At 43.6% G+C, this 19,919-nt stretch overlaps 1 protein-coding gene across 2 annotated transcripts in view; it reads left to right on the forward strand.

The window, feature by feature from the left end:
* The window catches only part of lrrc4ca (leucine rich repeat containing 4C, genome duplicate a), a 253,048-nt gene that overhangs the window by 87,060 nt on the left and 146,069 nt on the right, over positions 1 to 19,919 (forward strand). For both annotated transcript variants that reach the window (XM_036534949.1, XM_036534950.1), the window contains one exon: positions 8,267 to 8,362. The gene's annotated coding sequence lies outside the window, so the exon portion shown is untranslated. The remainder of the gene's footprint in view (positions 1 to 8,266; positions 8,363 to 19,919) is intronic.

Below are 19,919 nucleotides of genomic sequence, written 5' to 3' on the forward strand. Positions count from 1 at the left end.
TTTTGCACCCTGATAAAAACAGCAAGTTATTAGTGTGCAGTAAATGTCAATAGTTTTCATGATTTACAAAATTGAGAAGGGGTGAGTGATCAACTGACTGCACATATTATTTTAGTTATAACATTATAACATAGCATAACACTGCTTTCCTATGGCGAACCAATTTCTCAGTGAAATATATGAAAATCAAGTACATCTCTTTCTCTCTTTCTTCTCTTGTTCTACTTAACATAGGGTAAGTTTTCAATGCAGCTAACAACTAAACTAATGAAAAGGATATTATGCACCACCATTGGAACAAACTACCAGAAAACTTGATAATCTTATCCATGTTTCTTACTCCTAACCAACCCTCAAGTAATAGGTTACTGACATGCATATAGTGACAATATCAATAATGTCACATCAGATCATCTCCTCATTATCCTAGCCATGTCGTTTTGAATGGCACACTTGTGGTAGATTAAGCATCTTACCTATAAAGAATAAAAAATAGCCCATCTCTGCCTAAGAACAGTGTACATTTTATTTCTTCAAGTTTTTTTTTTTCTTTGAACTTTGGAAATCCCCTAAATTTTCCTTCTGGTAAAGAAGAGTGCCATAACAATAGCTGGCTGAAAATCTGTGATGAAGGCTCCTTGATTTGGTAGATCTGCACTATCTAGGAAGCTGATGGATTGTTGATGGACTGGCCCACTGAATGTGTCTTACTACTCATTCATGTTTAATTTTAAATTCAAAGTATTCCTGCTGTGTGCTGTAACCGGCTGGCTGTCACATGAGTGCTACCCACCATAAAACACACACACACACACACACACACACACACACACACACACACACACACACACTGTAGAATATTCTCCTGGGGAACTTAATAAAGACAGTGCACCTGCCTTGTTCAGGGAAACTGACAGTTCAGTGACAGCGCTTAGCTCAACAGCTCAACCTGGACAGGGAATACTAGGAAAGGTTAAAGAGAATGTAAGATATGAGAGGCTTTGGATTTCGCGCTCTCTCTCTCGCTCTCTTTTAGTAGTAGACAGAGAGAGAGAAATCCAAATCCATATATGTCAAATTAAAAATATACACACATACCTGTATAGGACTACATCAGACGAAAATGTTTTCCTATACAAGTATGTAGATATTTCAAGCACATAATCGGTGTATGCTCTCAAGCCTTATCAAGTTCTTAGCAGCTCATCTGCATTCAGTCATTGTGCAACATGTCTGAAAGGTTTAATCAGGAAAGGAGGTTCATCCCAGCACTGGGAATGGGAATAGACTTCAATACATAAATAAAGTAAATGAAAGAAATACTAATCCTACTACTAACCATTATCAGCAATGGCAACAACAACAACAGCAATAACAACAACAACAACAACAATAATAATGCTAATAATAATAATAATAATAATAATAACAATAAAAATGTTCTCAACCCCTCTTATGACTCTTATTTCCGGCCAAACAATCATACATTACATTGACCCTGCTGTGTGTTTGGAGGAGGACCAAACAGGTGCATAGCTTCATGCTATAACATGCATTTAGGCTTTGTAACATGGGTAGAGAATTAGCATGGATTTTTTTTAAGAATCAGGTGCAATTTTGCTCAGGGAACCACTTACATAATTCATATCTGGTAATTTTCGATTTCAGAAAACAGGACTGTGGTTTTACAATGTGTTCACAAGCAGTCTCTGTGATGACAGCAGTATGAAAGCCATGAAACTTTCATGTAATGCTGAAAAGACCAAATGCAACCGAGCATGCCCAGTGGCAAGAAGGCAGAGCTTCAGTCTTGCATGTAAACCAGATCTTCATTAGCAAATCTGGTCACACTTTGTATTTAACAGTGCATTTATATCCTGTATGTAATTATATTATAGTCAAATATGTTGCACAGCAGTGCGTTGTTGTGGTTAATCAATCAATCAATCAATCAAAATTGTACTCCATATAACACCCTTTAACAAGCAATTGCCTGCGAGCACTTCATAGAGCATGGATAGAGTCAGGAGTGAAATTAGGTTTGTAGTAATGTATCGGACACCCTCTTATAATATATATTTTACAATAAAATACATTACTGATATTATGATTTAACCTCTTTGAACTGTTGAAAACTTTATTGACTAAGATTCAATTGTAGATTCAGTTGTAGTTCCAAAACAATATATCAAAAACAGTGTGTTCTTTTTCACTCTGTTTTTATATATATATATATATATATATATATATATATATATATTATGGCATGCCAAACAGGAAATGTATATTGATCTTTGATATATATGGAATGAAAGGTGATATATATACAATGAACTTTGATATATACAAAATGAACACTGATAATTATGGAATGAGGGTTGATATATATGGAATGAATGATTGATACGTATACACTGAGTACTGAATTGATATTGAATGAAAAAAACTGATATATATACAACGAACTTTGATTTTCCACCAGGCACCACTTTTGTCAGCTTCGTTGGGTCCTACACTGCTAGGCGTGGGATGCGTGCCCATGTGCGTGCCAGTGTGTGGCAAGAGTGTGTTTCGGTGCCAATCTGGCTAACTAATGGCAGAAAAAGCAAGGGAGTTCGTAGAGTCGCTGTTACAGAATCTAGGATTCATAGACACTTTAGCAAATGCTTGTACTAACAAAATTACTGCTCCAAATGTACAGCCATCGTTTGAGAGAGTCGATGATGAAGTGCGCTCAATTTTCAATAGAGCAGCACAAACTAGAGCGCAGGACCATATCAGGCCAGAGCCGAATGCATATGTAAGAACAGCTAACGTGATACAGACTAACAGCGATCAGAATGTTTTCCAGCTACCAAAAAATAAATAAAAGTGCAAATAAAGGGTTTAATCAGGCTACCAGGGAATTCATGACTAATAAGATCCATTTTATTAGAATACTAAACACAAAAACACACATACACACACATACACAAAGAAACAGACACATACAGGCACACACACACAGTCCAGTTGATGTCCTCATTTGAACTTACTTTATGTAGGAGTGAATTAAGAAAAAAATATGGGTAAAAGTGTGATGAATTAATGCGCCCCCTGGTCAAAGCTGCATGGATTAATGAAAGCTGTGTAGACTGCGGGGTGAGAGCTGGGAGCCATAATATGTTTGATATACTGTTGTTGTGCTGGAGGAGGGAAGGGAAGGGAGAACTGTAATCCAGTTAAGTTGGTCTGGGGAACTGAGCGACTGCAAAAGGAACATTGAAGCCCCTGAGAGAGAAGTGCTGCTCTCTGCTCAGTAGGGCTGCCATGTTTTTTGCTTTTAATCACAATGCAAAGGCCAGATATTAGCTTCTATTGTGTGTATCTGTGTGTGTGTGTGTGTGTGTTTGTGTGTGTGTGTGTGGCTTTTATGCAATAAATTAGCTACTTACGGTGAAAGGATTACCCCTTTCAGCCATGGTCCAATCATGAGGGCTATCCTTCAGCCATCCCCCCACCCCTTACCCAGAATTGGTTATGACTAACAAAGAATTAAGCACTCAATCACCTAGTATAAAATACATGGTATGTGCATAAGGCAGAAGGCCAAACATTAACAGCGTAACCCTTCCAGCCAGAGGTGTCTTAACCGATGCAATCAGCAGGGCAGGCTAGACAGTCAACGTCTTCAGAGCCGTTCATAGCATTCATCGTTGTTGTCATGATGCCAACAATACAAGGCTTGGGTCAAAAGAGTTCACTGCCTCTCCTGGATGGCCTTCCAGGTTCACAGCTCTGCGTACATTATTTTTCTAAACATGGCATCTCCCCTGACCTTGAAACTATCACATGAATGCTCCAACTTCTGTATGCCCCAAGCATTGCAGTTTTCACCATTTTACACCCCTCCCTTCAGCTGCAACAATCATTCCATTATTACTGGTAAGTTCTCCCACTGAGTCTTCAGTTCAGGGAAAACTTATAGTCAGACTGAACTAGATGGTGGGAATGAGAGGTGTGAGTGTGGCATTTATCTACTGCTCTGTTTTTACTTTCCACTTCAGCTACATCTGGAGGATCCCTGAATTCAGATAAAGATGCTGTGCCCCCATTTGAGATATGTTGGCTCAGCTGTATCTATATGGCACATAAATGCGTGCTGCAAACCTCTTTAGCCCAGCCTCATATGCAACAGTTTGCTTATGTGAGGATTGAGTGGTGCTGATGCTATTCATTGGCCACAAGGTGCTCCCCAAACTACACTGGCCACTGAAAAAAAGCGACTTCCCAGAATCTTTTGAGCTCTCCCCACCACCCTGCAAGCTTCTTTTTAACATCCAGCTAATTTCTTTGCATCTCTTGCCACCTCATTAATGGCAGAGAAAAATAGCTGGCTTGCGATTTTTTTTTTTTCTTTCTGGAGCAATGAGAACATTAGCATATTGCACCTTGGTGACACTTTTCCTTGTGATGGTTTAATTAAAAGAAAAAAAAAGGAGAAACAGAGAGAGAGAGAGAGAGAGAGAGAGATACATTTTGTTGTGCAAACAGAAAAAAAGCCCAAGGCCTGGGGTCATCTGAAGCTGATTCTGCATTCTGCTTCAGTAGAAGCACAGGCAATTCACCAGCTGAAGCAGAGAGACAAGGCGTCTTAGGTTAAAGCAAATAAACACTGTGCAGTGCAGCGCAGCTTCAAAGTGGAATGCTGTTGGGTATGAGAACTCCACAAGTCTGAATCATTAAGAGAGCAACTGAGCACAAAGGGAGGTATAAGTGACAGGCTTATCAAATAATGCTTTGATATAACAGGTTTATATTAACAATGCGAGTCACCATTAAGACAGTGCTGAAATGCATGGCAGCTTGGATGTAAATACTATTTCCATCATCTTTACAGGGCCCAAGAAAGTGACAGTGAGAGGGAGGGAGGGAGAGAGAGAGAGAGAGAGGGGAGGGAGACAGTCTATTCACAGCCAGCAGACGCCACAAGCCAACAATCTTTGAATGGGATGAAATGAAAAAAGGTAACGCCACACTTTAGGTGACTCCAATATGATGCTGCAATGGTGAATGCAGGTCAATCATCCAAGTAAAACTTTGTACCTGCTAGAAGAACCTGAGGATCTCACACCTGCATATGTCATCATTGAAAATGCAGCTGTTGCGAGCACTTGAAGGATAAACTAGGCCTTTTGCTTGATTGCCACTCTGCAGTGACATCCTCTGAATGTCTTTTACATGCTATGAACCACCAGGTCTCAGGATGGCTGTGCATTTGTGTGATGGGGGTATGACTAAGAACGCTGTGCTTACTCACTGTTTAGGTGAATCAACAGTGCTAAAAATGCAATGTTAATAGCAGTCCCGTTTGAGAGCTAGTAAATCCTTACATGTCTTAATGGCGGTGACAGTGACCAATTTAGCAAGGGTGATATAAATAGTGAAAATGACAGAAATGACTCAGGAAGCTTGAGCATAAGGAAACAGCCTTGTGGCTGACACAGTACATAGCTTCACATAATGCCAGAAGTTAGAAATTATCAGTTTGAAGGGACTTTACCACTTCCATTATGGGTGTGCTGTTGATCAATCAATTATTTGAGAGAGTCCACAATAGTATTTCCAGGCACTGGGCTGTGCCCACTGAGGGATCGGGTTTAGTGTGTCACATAAAATGATATTTTCTTGTCAACACATTCCCTTTGTGTTTTTTGGAAGGTGGTCTAATTCAGCATTGAATGTAAACTCATAAAAAATGCACTAAATTAGACATTATCTCAGTCTTGCTAACACTGAAATGATTGTACAGGTTGGCTGAGGTTCCTGGGGCTGATACCTTGGATTCAGTTAAAACCACTAACTCTCCCACTTCCCAGATCAAACCAACAAAGTATTATGAAAAGGCAGGTCAAAACAAAAAGGCCATGCATGTATCAGGGAGCACCAAGATCTTATGTTTGACTCAATGGTTACAACCTAATCAAATAATTACAATATCTTAAAGCATACAGGGGCAGCCATAAAAATTGGGAAAAATACAATTTCTATTAACTGTACCTCAAAAATTCTTTATGACGAGAATTAGAATCGTTGCAACTGTTCAAATCTTCATTTGAAAAAAAACATGAGCCAACTTTTAAAAAAATCAGAGGGGGTCATGCCACAAAAAATGACCTAACATGACCCCCTTGCATTCAGACGACAAGAGGTCTTTACGCAAAGGTAAGGTCTTTATGGAAAAAAGTCACTGTTGATATAGAGCACTGCATTAATCTAGAATGGGTTTTATTTATTTATTTATTTTCCCCTTGAGCTGACGTGGTTTTGATTGAATCCGGGGGTCAGTGTTTGCCAGCAGGTGAAAAAAAAATGTATTCTGAACCAGGAAGTAGTATCAATTATTGCATTTGAAGTCACATGCCATTACAGGAACGACAACAGTCCTCCAGCTGGTTTGAATCCCAAACGGGACACTCTTGAGCAAAATTTTCTGTCGAAATGCCTCAGTAAATATTTAGCTGCTTTATGTCAATTGTGTTAGAGGTGCTAATATGCTGTGGAAAATTTGGTCTGTATTAAAGAGACCTTGGAGAGTGTACATTCTTGTACAGTGGCAAACAAAAAGGTTTATTTTTAAAATTAATTTTACTGGTTTATTCATGTTCATACTTCTTCCATCCAGACAAAATGATACCTGTAATGCCAGCATTTTCCTGTTTAAAATGTAACATCTGATATCCAAATCATTAAGTGCAACGTTGGTCAGTTGGGTAATCTCATCTCTCCACCACCAGCTAAGATGAGGTACCCAGTCTAAGATCCAGATGTTGCATGTCAAGTGATGCTCCAAGAATTATTTACTCTCTCCATGCAAAACACAGAGAAAAAAAGAGATAACTAATTATACATACACACACACACACACACACACACACACATACGCACGCACACACACTCACATATATATATATATCCTTTTTTCTATTATTCACTTTTTTCTGTACATTTCATCACCATGTAAATTTCAATGTGAGTGTGGCCTGTGATCCCAGCTATTGATTAAGTGTTCGCTGAGCTCTGTTCAGACAAAGACTCTGGGTGTGGGAGAGCACCTGATGGGCTGGATGTGGATTTTTACTGCATATGGGAATCAATAAATATTAAACAGTCCAGGGAGATTCAAACATTTAGGAGGCATGAATTAAATTGCTGTTAAAGACACAGGGAACTAAAAGGCCTTGTGAAAATCTATGCAATTGGGATGGACAGGAATATGAGTGTGAAATATGTATTATTACAAAAATGAATGACGGCTGAACAATATATTTTTACCTGGAGAGAGAAGAGTTGACTTGAACAACAAGCCAAGGGTTTAATTTGTTGAAAAGAGCCAGTTTTACCAAAGAAAAAAAAAACATTGCTTCTCTGTCAACATATCATTATAATCATTCATATTATTATTTACACAGCTGATACCCTTGTATAGTGACTTCAATAGCTTGCCATTTTTAATGTAGTTTGATAATGCACTGGTAATTCAATTTAAGCTCCTTGGTTGAATAGAACAGCAGTGTCTCCACAGGGATTCAACCCTGCAACCATCTGACTGTAAGCCCAGCTACTAAAGTATTACACAATACTGTTGTTCCATAGTTTTTCACCTTGGATATCTATAGGTATTTTTGATCAGGTAGTGCGCATAGAGTCTTAAGTTTCTTAAGCTAAACTTAATAGATCTGTAGTGTTTTTCCTTGCATGGTTTATCTTTATAACCAACATTTGGCTTTATTTCTGTCAAAATAAATGTAACAGGGGAAAAAAAGCATAATTCATAGGTCAATTATCAAGTAGAGTAACAGAACAATCAGTTGTTGTCAGTCAGTCAGTTGTTGATAGCATGTAATAGTACCTTCCATTTTGCTGTCCAGTGGGTTAGGGCTACAGAATGGATTGATGACCTCAAAAGTGCACAACCCAGTTCTTCCAGCTGGAGTTACCAACATGTACTTAAGGTGTTTGTGTTAGGCATCCCTCATGCAGTGCAGGCCATCCCACAGGCAGTGATCCAGTGATCCACACATAATGCAGTGGGCACACTCAAGGTTTTCAGGGCCTAATATTTACCATTGCATTTGACACACAGTTAAACATGTTTTCAGTGCTTACAACAAATTTTTCTTTCTGATGTTCTTTTTATAATGTTTATGTAATCCTTATAACTGTCATACCATGTTGGAATGGATTCTAAGGTTAATTTCTTTCTTTCTTCTTCCTTTAAATATAGCAGCTCCTCGTGTGGGATTACAGACCTGTACGAAGACACCGACGACAAATTGGATTTTACCGGCTCGGCAAACGTAACCCGCGGCCTCCTCCTCCGGTGAGTCAGGGTGCTCCGACTCGTGGCATGTTCCAGTTCTTATCTCCCTTAGACCCGCTCCCAGTGCTAAAGGGAACACAGAGATCGAGTCCAAACTGGCTAAACATCATGTAATCCCTTAATTTCCTTTCATGGAGGGAAAAGGAAATGCACTGACTGCAGCTAGCTGATGTCTGCATAATATCTGAATTTTGAATTTGATACACAAGCGCATCATGAGAAACATGTTGCCTCTTATCTTGTCAGGTTTAGCAGCTCATAGACAGTAGCCTGTTCCTCTGATGGCACATGTAATAAACTGGTCATTTATGATTGATGTTGTAATAACTTGCATTTGCATGTAATATTTACTCTCTTAGAACACACTTTTATCCACAGCAACTTGCATAGATTACAAAAACGCACTATCCCTTTCTATGGCTGGATGTTTAGAAGGCTGTTTAGAAGATAAGAAACAGAGAATCATAGCAGCAGGATTCAAACCCACAAACCTGAAGTTCCAGGTCATGTTATCTAACCTTGACTGCTGCCAGTACACATGAACTCTCATTTTGATGTTAAAGCTTTTCATTAGAAAAAGAAAGTCAAAATGTCTGTTCGAAATGCATATACAAAATCTCCAAATGCACATTTAAAAACTGGAAATGTTGAAGTATATATGTATTACACATTCAGAATTAATCAGTTGATGATCAACCAAATAAAATTGGGATTCATTGTCAGTTTGCCAGCATAAAAAAGATTTTCCATGTGGAGCAAGCATACAAACGCATGCAACATTCATGCAAAAGCAGCTATTTAAACTGCTAGGTCATTTGACTGCTAGTTCTACCAGTGTAACTGATACTGCAAACTCATTATTTAATAAAAAAATGTGATTTAATGTTTTCAAAGCTTTAGTTTGCTATCAAGAATTCTAAATCTGAACAATTAAATGATTTGCTTCTATTTTTTAATCATTACTCCAATGTTATACCTCCGAAGTAGACTGTGTGCAAAAAAAAAAAGAGTGGGCATAATGATTCTCAGAGACAGCTATTTCAAGGAAGGATTTATGTGACATCACAATTGTATAAATATCTATATTGTTTCACTCAATTCATTCAAAAATATGTGAACACCCACTTTAATCCAGTTTCCAACTAGATTGTGCTTTGGAAGAAATTGTCCAAGTCTCCTCAGAAATGCTTTCATATCGGTCATGCTACAGACTGCCCACAATGGTTGTGTAGAATAGGAACAATGGTCTGGCCAAGTTTTTTTTTTTTTTAAACAGGCCTTTACGTTTACCTTTCCAAAAAACAGTTACAAATAATATACCCAAATACTGATTTTCCAATTTGGCATGATGTACAATGACTATACATTAGACGTAGTATTTTTAAAATACAAACACGGAAAACATTAATTAATACATGTGTGTGTTACAAAATTCTAGGCCACTTAAACCTTTGTTATTATATATAGACAGTTTAAAACGCATACAATACCAGCCATCTTGAAGTGATGTAGCTGACTACATGTCTGACATGCTTTCTATAATGCTGTGGCAAAAAATGATTTCATATGCAGGGTCTGATAAGCACAGTTTATGTGAAACATTTTATTTCTGTATATAAGAAAATGAAACATTAGTGCAAACCAGGGGATAAAATGTCAATGATTACACATAACCAAGCTAGTTCTAATTTTAAAGAAGGGTCATTTTCCACAGAATGTTAGACTGCATTAACTATTATGGGAAACTGCCAGGTATTGAGTAAATGTTGATGTAAAACTAAATTCTGCAGAACAATTGCCTTGAGCACACCTGAACTATGCTACGATATTTGCTAGGAACAACTTTGTTATCCACAGGAAGTGGACCTGAACATTCATTCATCCATTTTAATCAATCTCTTGAATCAATCTCTACCAAAATGTATACTCTGATGTACATTCTATAAATTCACCTGTCTGAAAATTAACCCTAAAGATACCTCAAACAGGTGATTTCTCTTCAACATATTTAAATTTAGGTCATATATCTATGATCTTTTTGAAATGGCAGGCATCCTGGACAGTGAAAAGCTACTCTTCATTATAATTTACATAGGGACAAGTCATATAATTCACTACATCAGCAAACCACAATTCATAAACAGACTCTTTGGTACTGTAGTTGTTAAAATTCTCTCATTTCCTCATTCTCAGGCATATAGGTGGCCTTCTTAAAAATCAAAAATTCACTGTGCATAACTGTCTGCTAAATGATAAAAAACAAAGAAGAAAAATTTTATGCATGAATGAATTTAAATGTAGCCAACTTGTAATCCTAGCAATATGTAGTATTCATATACACTATATGGACAAAAGTATTTGGACGCCTGACCATTACACCAACAGGGACTGTAATGACATTGTATTCAAATACATACACTTTAATATGGAGCTGGTCCCCCTTTTGCAGCTATAACAGCTTCCAATCTTCTTGGAAGGCTTTCCACAAGATTTTGGAGTGTTTCTGTGGGAATTTGTGCCCATTCATTCTGTAGAGCATTTATGAGGTCAGGCACTGATGTTGGACGAGAAGGCCTGGCTCGCAATATCCCTTCCAGTTCATCCCAAAGGTGCTCGATGGGGGTGAGGTCAGGGCTCTGTGTGGGCCAGTCAAGTTCTTCCACACCAAACTCATCAAACCATGTCTTTACAGTCCTTGCTTTGTGCACTGGGGCACAGTCATGTTGGAATAGAAAAGGGCCTTCCCCAAACTGTTGCCACAAAGTTGGAAGCATAGCATTGTCCAAAATGTCTTGGTATGCTGAAGCATTAAGAATTGCCCTTCACTGGAGATAAGGGGCCTAGCCCAAACCCTGAAAAACAGATGTGGGAAAATACTTTTGTCCATATAGTGTATTTTGGAGGGGCATGATCAGTGTTTTCACCTAAATCTTCTTCATCGATAAATACCTTAAAGTAGGCACAAAACAGTTCATTGTGTTTTCTGTATGGTCTCGGGTTTCAAGTGATACATTGGCAAGTGAATGTTGGATAGTACAATTCAAATGTTGCTCCTTTCTGTATTTCTTATCTGCATTATCTTTTGAGCACCATCATGCCCACCCATCCATGATTTTTGTTATTATACAATACAAAATGAACCATAATTTCAAAACGTAGCAATTAAAATAAATCCATCCACTGATATTCATTTAGGTTAAGGTTTAACATATATGATTAATAAATTTTCGGTCATGTTGTCTGGCTAATCATGTGGTCATTCACTGCGAAACAAAGAACGGCTATCAATTTTAAGACTGCGATGACTGTTGTTCTCATGATGGTTCCCACAGAGATAGGGCAGTGATGATATGGCAACTTAAGTGTTTGCGTGACACATATGCATTTTACATTCTCTTATTTTATGTCATAGATGGACATATGGATCCAGTTAGTAACGGAATCATTGCCCTGTCCACAACAGTAGCGTTTTCAGGCTTCCCCTGTTTTGTTCAGGCGGTATTGTCATTTTAATAAAGACACTTCATTTAACCGTTTTGGCAATTATTCTGTGCTGTTGCTGCCATCTCTTCCCCATTTCTCATTGAGTATTTTACAAGGAGTGAAACAGCGCCCCTCTAAATGTTATGTGGTGAATATGTGGTGAATAACTATATTGCACTCTTACTGTAGTCTGTCATGTCCGCGAGCATAGGCAGTGTAGGGGAGGCTAGGCCGAGTTGGCATCCCTTAGTGAACAAAAATTGAATGATTAACCAATCAGATGAGGCTACCGTCATGGCACTGCTAAATTTTGATTAGAAAGGACTATGCCAAGGGAAGCCAGTCGCCTTTTGTCTCACACCAATCAAATCGTTGCATGTTATCAACATTTGTTAGCCATTTTGTATTGACATCATTGTTTGTTAACAACATTAGCAAGTGCAGTTATGGAGGGTGGAGATTTGGAGTTTTTAAAACTGCCACTACAGCAGCAATTTAAAATCAAATCAGATGGCAGGCCAACGCCAAAACTAAAGCTGCATATGGAGAGGAAAAAAGGGTTCCGAACATACAATGAAGAAAATTATAACCGCACGGAGTGGCTAGTTGGTAATACTAAACTTCAGTGGCTATTTTGCTGGCCGTGTCTTCTTTTTGACAACGCACATACAACGGATGTAGCCTAGCCTACTGATTCTGAGTTTGTGAACGAATGCTTCTTTTATTCATTATGGAAGCTGTACTGTGCATTAAGCTGCCGGTTATGCATTTGGAGGGGGGGCGTGCATAAATGAATAAGAAAATAAATAAATTAATAACATTTTTTAGGAGGACCATGTGTGTGTGTGTGTGTGTGAGAGAGAGAGAGAGAGTGAGCTTGTATGGGTGTCGTAGGCTATTGGTAACAGGCGTGTGGAAGTCCTGCATCTGTATGATACAGTTTTGTGTAAAATTATACCAGGCGCTCTAATAGCTCATCTGCATTACATTACATTGGGTGGTTAAAGCCCCCCCTTCCCCTCCAAAAAAAAGGGACATAGATTAGAGGTCCAGCATAAGTCCAGCACAAATACATCAAAATATCAAAATAAGTCCAAACCAGTCCAAAATTCAAAGTCTAACATTTTGCAGCAGTGTACGTGTATTTGAAGAAAACTCACTTATAAGACAATACATTAAATTGACCTTGTGCCAATTTAACAAAATTGCAATTACTTTAAAAACTGGCAAAATTTTTCCCTAGCAACCACATAGTAAAAGACATACAACAGCAGACTGTGCTACGTTGTTGTTCTGAATAACCCTTTCCCTTATCCTCAACTATGGCCCTTAATTGAAATTACATAGTGCTTACATATTTATCTACAAATAATAACAAATATAACATTGAAGTTATCACTCCAGTAGTAAATGACATTATACCACACACACACACACACACACACACACCTCAAAACCAAAGTAGCTTTTCTTCTTCATAACCTTTGTAATTTTTACCCTCAGTATTGACAGAGACATGTTTTATACATTACACATTTTACACATTATTATAGCTGCCCATTTTTATCCTTAGTGGGTAAAGTGGATAAAGTTTCATAACGGCCAACAAAGCTATTTGTTATATTATACCCTCCCTTTCATAGACATCTACAACATTTGCCTCCTTCATTGAGATGTGCTGCAAAAAAAGATCCCCCCCCCAATCTTTTCTTTCAGCAGATGAATTTGGGCCAGACGTGAGCAGCATGTTTTCCCACAACGCCATGCATCAAGTTGCGGCTTCCTTCTGATGGCACCCAAAGAGTTCAGTGGGGACGACTCTGCCTTTGCTCTCTGCATGGGCATTATTCCACATTTCTCTTTTTTGGTGGGTGGGGTGGAGGGGGGGCGGTGTGGACTATGGGGGATTTTTGATATTTAAGGAAAAGAAAAGTGGAAGTGCAATGGGACACGAAAACTGCGTTAATAATTTAAACACAGGCTCACCAAGGCATCCTGCTGTTTTCCCCTCCTCTTCTGCTCCTCTCTTCTTTTTCTTTCCCTCTTTTGCCTCTTGATGTTTGTCCCAGGAAGCTGTCAGAAACTGCTGATGTGACTCGGTAGGTCCCTTGGCCCAAACTGAGGGAGAGGCCTGAGAGGGTGAGAAAGGAGGGAGGGAAGGCATTGCTGAATCTTATCCCATCACTCACGTGCGGCACACACATCGATTAGGCTGAAAGGAAAATACAGGAGACATAACCGGTTGTCACTTCTGCCCTGTGCAGCCTCAGTGTGATTGCATGAGCCACGTTTATTGTCCCTTTCAATGAATTGTCATGGGGTCTTCTATAAGCCGTGCCGTGAGCGATCGTGCGACCTTGTAAGGGATGACAAATGACAATGACAGCCATGCAGACCCTGACCTCATGTCAGCAGCGGTTCAATAAGCATTAATAACCTGTGAGAATAATCATCTTGAAAATGTATTCCAATAACCTGACTACCCAATTCATTAATGGAAACAACTTTCATTGACAAGTGGACCCACTTTTCATAACTGTGAGAACATGATGCAGTGTACAGTGTGAAGAGGGTTTTGGAACAATTTTGTGAACATCACAAAATAATAAATACACTTTAATTAATCAATTTTAATAGTAGTTATTATTTTATTGTATTCATACAAACACACAAAGTACTTTTGGTATTGTTTAGCATCGCCTGGTTACATACATTAAGGTTACATTAAGACGTATCCTGTTCAATGTATGATATATGATTCTGATATTGCAACAATAATTATCAATTAATATTTATCAGACAAAAAACTATCTGATATCGTTTTGAAGTTTTATTATGGGTTATATAATTTATAATGGGAATAATGCAGAAATGAGAAAAACACAGCTCTCCTTAAACTGAGATACTATGTGTGTCTTACAGCAAATAAATTACTGACATATTGTCAGGGCTCAGGCAGGGACTCAAGCGCAGACAGCGGAATGGGGTGCACAAAGCGATGTTTAATAAAGCCAAGACGGGAAATCCAGAAAACGTAGTCAAAAACAGGCGAAGTCAGAAAACCAGAGAAACACGGCTAACAATACCAAAAATCGGATCCAAAAACGTAGTCAAGAAAACGGGCAAGGGTTCAGATAAACAGCAAGCAGGCAGGCAGGCAGGCAGAACAGGAACAAACGGCTTGTAGCGACACAGACGAACTGAGACGAACTCGCGATGAGACAAGAAACAAACAAGGAATATATAGGGCAAGGCAGATGACAAGATGGGGTTCAGGTGTGCAGGTAGGCGGGTGGAGCCAGTCAGATGACCAGGTGGGCGGAGACAGGGCGGAGAGCAGGGCAGGGCTGGAACACAGGGAAAAACAAAAGCACATGGACAGGGAAAACAAAAACCAAAACAAACCCGGCTAGGGAGCCGCAGTCCTGACAGTACCCCCCCCCTACGGACGCCACCAGGCGTCCTAGCAGGCAGTCCAGGATGACGCCGACGGAAGTCCGCGATGAGGGAAGGGTCGAGGATGTCACGGGCCGGGACCCAGCACCGTTCCTCTGGGCCGTAACCCTCCCAGTCCACCAGGTATTGCAGTCCGCGGCCCCGACGCCGAACTCCCAGCAGGCGACGTACCGTGTACGCCTCGGATCCATCGATCAGGCGGGGAGGCGGAGGAGCCCGCGGAGCCGGGCAAAGAGGGCTGTGGACGACAGGCTTGACCCTGGAGACGTGGAAGGTTGGGTGGATGCGGCGGAGAGAGAGCGGCAGTTTGAGCCGGACTGCGGCGGGGCTGATGATCTTGGCGATGGGGAAGGGACCGATAAAACGTGGAGCCAGCTTGCGAGACTCCACTCGGAGAGGAAGGTCTCGTGTGGAAAGCCACACCCGCTGCCCCTGGACGTAGCGGGGAGCCTTGGACCGATGCCGATCAGCTGCCCGCTTGATTCGGGCAGTGGCACGCAGAAGCGCGGTCCGGGCGCGCTTCCAGGTCCGCCGACATCGGCTAACGAATGCCTCCGCTGAAGGCACGCCAACCTCTTCCTCCTGAGCCGGGAACAGGGGGGGCTGATAGCCAAGGCAGCACTGGAAAGGGGACATGCCGGTGGAAGAAGACGGCAGGGAGTTGATGGAGTATTCCACCCAGGACAGCAGCCGACTCCAGGAGCTGGGGTCTTGCGAGGCCAGGCAACGCAACACCGTCTCCAATTGCTGGTTAGCCCGCTCGGTCTGGCCGTTGGTCTGTGGGTGGAAGCCTGAGGACAGACTCACAGATGCCCCTAACAGTTTACAGAACGCCCTCCAAAAGTGCGAAGTGAACTGGGACCCCCGGTCTGACACCACATCACTTGGCAGCCCGTGCAGCCTGAACACATGGGTGATCATGAGCTCGGCAGTCTCTTTGGCTGTGGGCAGCTTCAGCAATGCTACGAAGTGCACGGACTTAGAGAATCGGTCAACAACCGTGAGTATGACGGTGTTACCGTCTGATGGGGGCAGACCAGTGACGAAGTCCAAGGCGATGTGGGACCAGGGTCTCTTGGGCACCGGCAGCGGACGCAGCAATCCTGCAGGAGGGTGATTGGAGGGCTTGTTCTGGGCACAGACCGAGCAGGCGGAGACAAAGCTGCGTACATCCTCCTCCATAGTCGGCCACCAGAAGCGTTGCTCGATAAGGGCAGCGGTGCGTCTGACCCCTGGGTGACAGGCCAGCCTGGAGGAGTGTCCCCACTGCAGAACCTGCGAACGAACAGACTCAGGAACAAACAGGCGGTTATCAGGACATGCACTGGGACCGGCCTCACCCCGCTGGGCTGAGCGCACCAGGGACTCGATTTCCCATGTTGCCGCGGCTAGCAAGCAACGAGCAGGCAATATGGTGCTGGGTTCAGGTGGCTCCTCAGGTGAAGAGGACTGGCGAGAGAGAGCATCAGGCTTGCCGTTCTTAGAACCTGGGCGGTAGGAAAGGACGAAGTCAAACCTGGCGAAGAACAGAGACCAGCGAGCCTGACGGGGGTTAAGACGCTTAGCAGTACGGAGATACTCCAGGTTCTTATGATCCGTCCACACCAGAAACGGGGTACTAGCGCCCTCCAGCCAGTGCCTCCACTCCTCCAACGCCAGCTTGACCGCCAGCAGCTCTCGATCGCCGATGTCATAGTTGCGCTCAGACGCGGAGAGCCGACGGGAAAAGAAGGCGCAGGGATGAAGCTTGTTATCCTGCGCCGACACCTGAGAGAGTACAGCCCCCACTCCCAACTCAGAGGCGTCCACCTCCACCACGAATTGTCGGGCAGGATCAGGCTGGATGAGCACAGGCGCAGTGGTGAAACGCTTCTTGAGCTCCTGGAATGCTTCAGCAACATCCGGAGTCCAGGAGAAGCGTCTGGCGGGTGAAGTCAGGGAGGTGAGAGGAGCGGCGACGGAGCTGTAATTGCGAATGAACCGCCGATAAAAATTTGCAAACCCCAGGAACTTCTGGAGCTCACGACGGGAGGTCGGCGGTGGCCACTCCTCAACTGCCTGAACCTTGCGACGGTCCATCAGGACCCCTTCCTCAGAGACGACACACCCCAAGAAAGAAACGGAGTTCCGGTGAAACTCACACTTCTCGGCCTTAACGAACAGGTGGTTCTCCAATAGTCTCTGCAGGACTTGGCGGACATGGCGTGAGTGTTCGGCAGGCGACCGGGAGAAGATTAGAATGTCGTCCAAGTAGACAAACACGAACCGCCCAAGCATGTCCCGAAGAACATCGTTAACCAGGGTCTGAAAGACAGATGGGGCATTAGTTAGACCGAAGGGCATGACCAGATATTCGTAGTGCCCCGTCGGAGTGTTGAATGCGGTCTTCCATTCGTCCCCCTCTCTGATGCAGACCAGGTGGTAGGCGTTGCGGAGGTCGAGCTTCGTGAAAATCCTCGCTCCCTGCAGGGAATCGAATGCAACGGACATCAGAGGAAGGGGGTAACGGTTCTTCACCGTGATGCTGTTTAGCCCTCGGTAGTCAATGCAGGGGCGGAGCGAGCCGTCCTTCTTTCCCACGAAGAAGAAACCCGCTCCCGCTGGAGAGGACGAAGGGCCGGCAGCCAGGGACTCCCGGATATACTTATTCATGGCCTCCGTCTCCGGTGGCGACAGGGAATACAGGCGGCCCCGGGGTGGAGTGGTGCTGGGCAAGAGATCGATGGTGCAGTCATAGGGTCTGTGAGGAGGCAAGGAGGTGGCGCGGGATTTGCTAAACACCCCCTTCAGATCCAGGTACTCGGGGGGCACCCCAGACAGGTCAGGGAACTCCTCTGCAGTGAAGGGAACAGAAGAAACAGGAACCGGGGCATCTTTGAGGCAGTGAGATGCGCAGAAGGAGCTCCACTCCAGCACCTTATTCTCAACCCAGTTTATCCAGGGGTTGTGCTTGCAGAGCCAGGGGTGTCCCAGAACCAGTGGTGCTTGCGGCGTATCAATGATATGGAGTACGATGTCCTCACGGTGGTTGCCGGACAGCAGTAGACTCAGCGGGGAAGTGATGTGGGTGATCCTGCCAAGGGGCCTCCCGGTGATGGCAACAGCTTCAAGGGGAGTCTGGAGCGGGACCTGAGGCAACCCGAGCTGCTGCACAAGGTCAGCATCAATGAAGTTGCCGTCTGCTCCGGAGTCGATAAGAACTGCTACCACCTGAGGTTGACCGTTCACAAGGAGAGAGGCAGACAACAGTGGGCGAGTAACCGGGGAGTCAGACAGAGGGGTTACGCTCACCTGTATCTCCCCGACTGCGGGTGAGCGCTGGCTCTTAATCAGGCAGTTGGCGACGAAGTGCCCGGGGTTGCCACAGTATAGGCAGAATCGGGTCTGGATCCGTCTCTGGCGCTCAGCTGGAGACAGGTGCGTGCGGTCGATCGAAATCGGTTCTGTTGACAGACCTTGGGCAGCAGGGACTGAGGGTGTTGCTGCTGAGGGCGCAGGGGTTCTCCGGAACTCCTCTGCTGATCTCCGGGACTCTGCTCGCTCCCTTCGACGTGCGGACAGGCGGTGGTCTACACGGATGGCGAGGTCAACTAAGGCATCGAAATCAGCAGGCAGCTCCCGGGTGACCAGCTCGTCTTTGATCTCCTCAGACAATCCATGGAGGAACGTGTCGTACAGAGCTTCCTGATTCCAGCTACAGGTCGCAGCGAGGGTCCGAAAGTCTATGGCGTAATCGGAGACCGAGTCCCCTCTCTGACGGCTCTGTAACATCTCCCGAGCAGCCTCACGACCGTGTTTGGAACGGTCGAACACCCGCCTCATCTCCTCACAGAAGGTGGCGTAGGAGGAACACACAGGTGAGCGGGCATCCCAAATTGCCGTTCCCCACTCCCTGGCACGTCCGGTCAACAGGGTGATAATGTAGGCGATCCTTGCCCGATCAGTGGGGAAGGTCGACGGCTGGAGCTCGAACACCAACGAACACTGGGACAAAAAGGAGCGGCAGGTTCCAGGCTCACCGGCATACGGCTCAGGAGGCGGCAGACGGGGCTCCCGTCCAGGCAGGAGGGCAAGAGGCTGTGGAGGAGGTGCAGGGGAATCTGCTGGGGTGTCTTGTGCGAGCTGGAGCTGCTGCAGTTGAGCGGAGAGGTTGTGCAGGCTAACCGCAAAGCTCTCCAGGGTCTTGCCAACCGACTCGAGCTGGTTCTGATGTCGGCCGAGGAGAGCTCCCTGTCGTTCCAGCACCGATCGCAGCTGGTCACTGTCCGCTGAGTCCATACTGGCGAGTTCGTACTGTCAGGGCTCAGGCAGGGACTCAAGCGCAGACAGCGGAATGGGGTGCACAAAGCGATGTTTAATAAAGCCAAGACGGGGAATCCAGAAAACGTAGTCAAAAACAGGCGAAGTCAGAAAACCAGAGAAACACGGCTAACAATACCAAAAATCGGATCCAAAAACGTAGTCAAGAAAACGGGCAAGGGTTCAGATAAACAGCAAGCAGGCAGGCAGGCAGGCAGGCAGGCAGAACAGGAACAAACGGCTTGTAGCGACACAGACAAACTGAGACGAACTCGCGATGAGACAAGAAACAAACAAGGAATATATAGGGCAAGGCAGA

Source organism: Megalops cyprinoides, chromosome 8 (assembly GCF_013368585.1).
Source record: "Megalops cyprinoides isolate fMegCyp1 chromosome 8, fMegCyp1.pri, whole genome shotgun sequence".
Classification (NCBI taxonomy): domain Eukaryota; kingdom Metazoa; phylum Chordata; class Actinopteri; order Elopiformes; family Megalopidae; genus Megalops; species Megalops cyprinoides.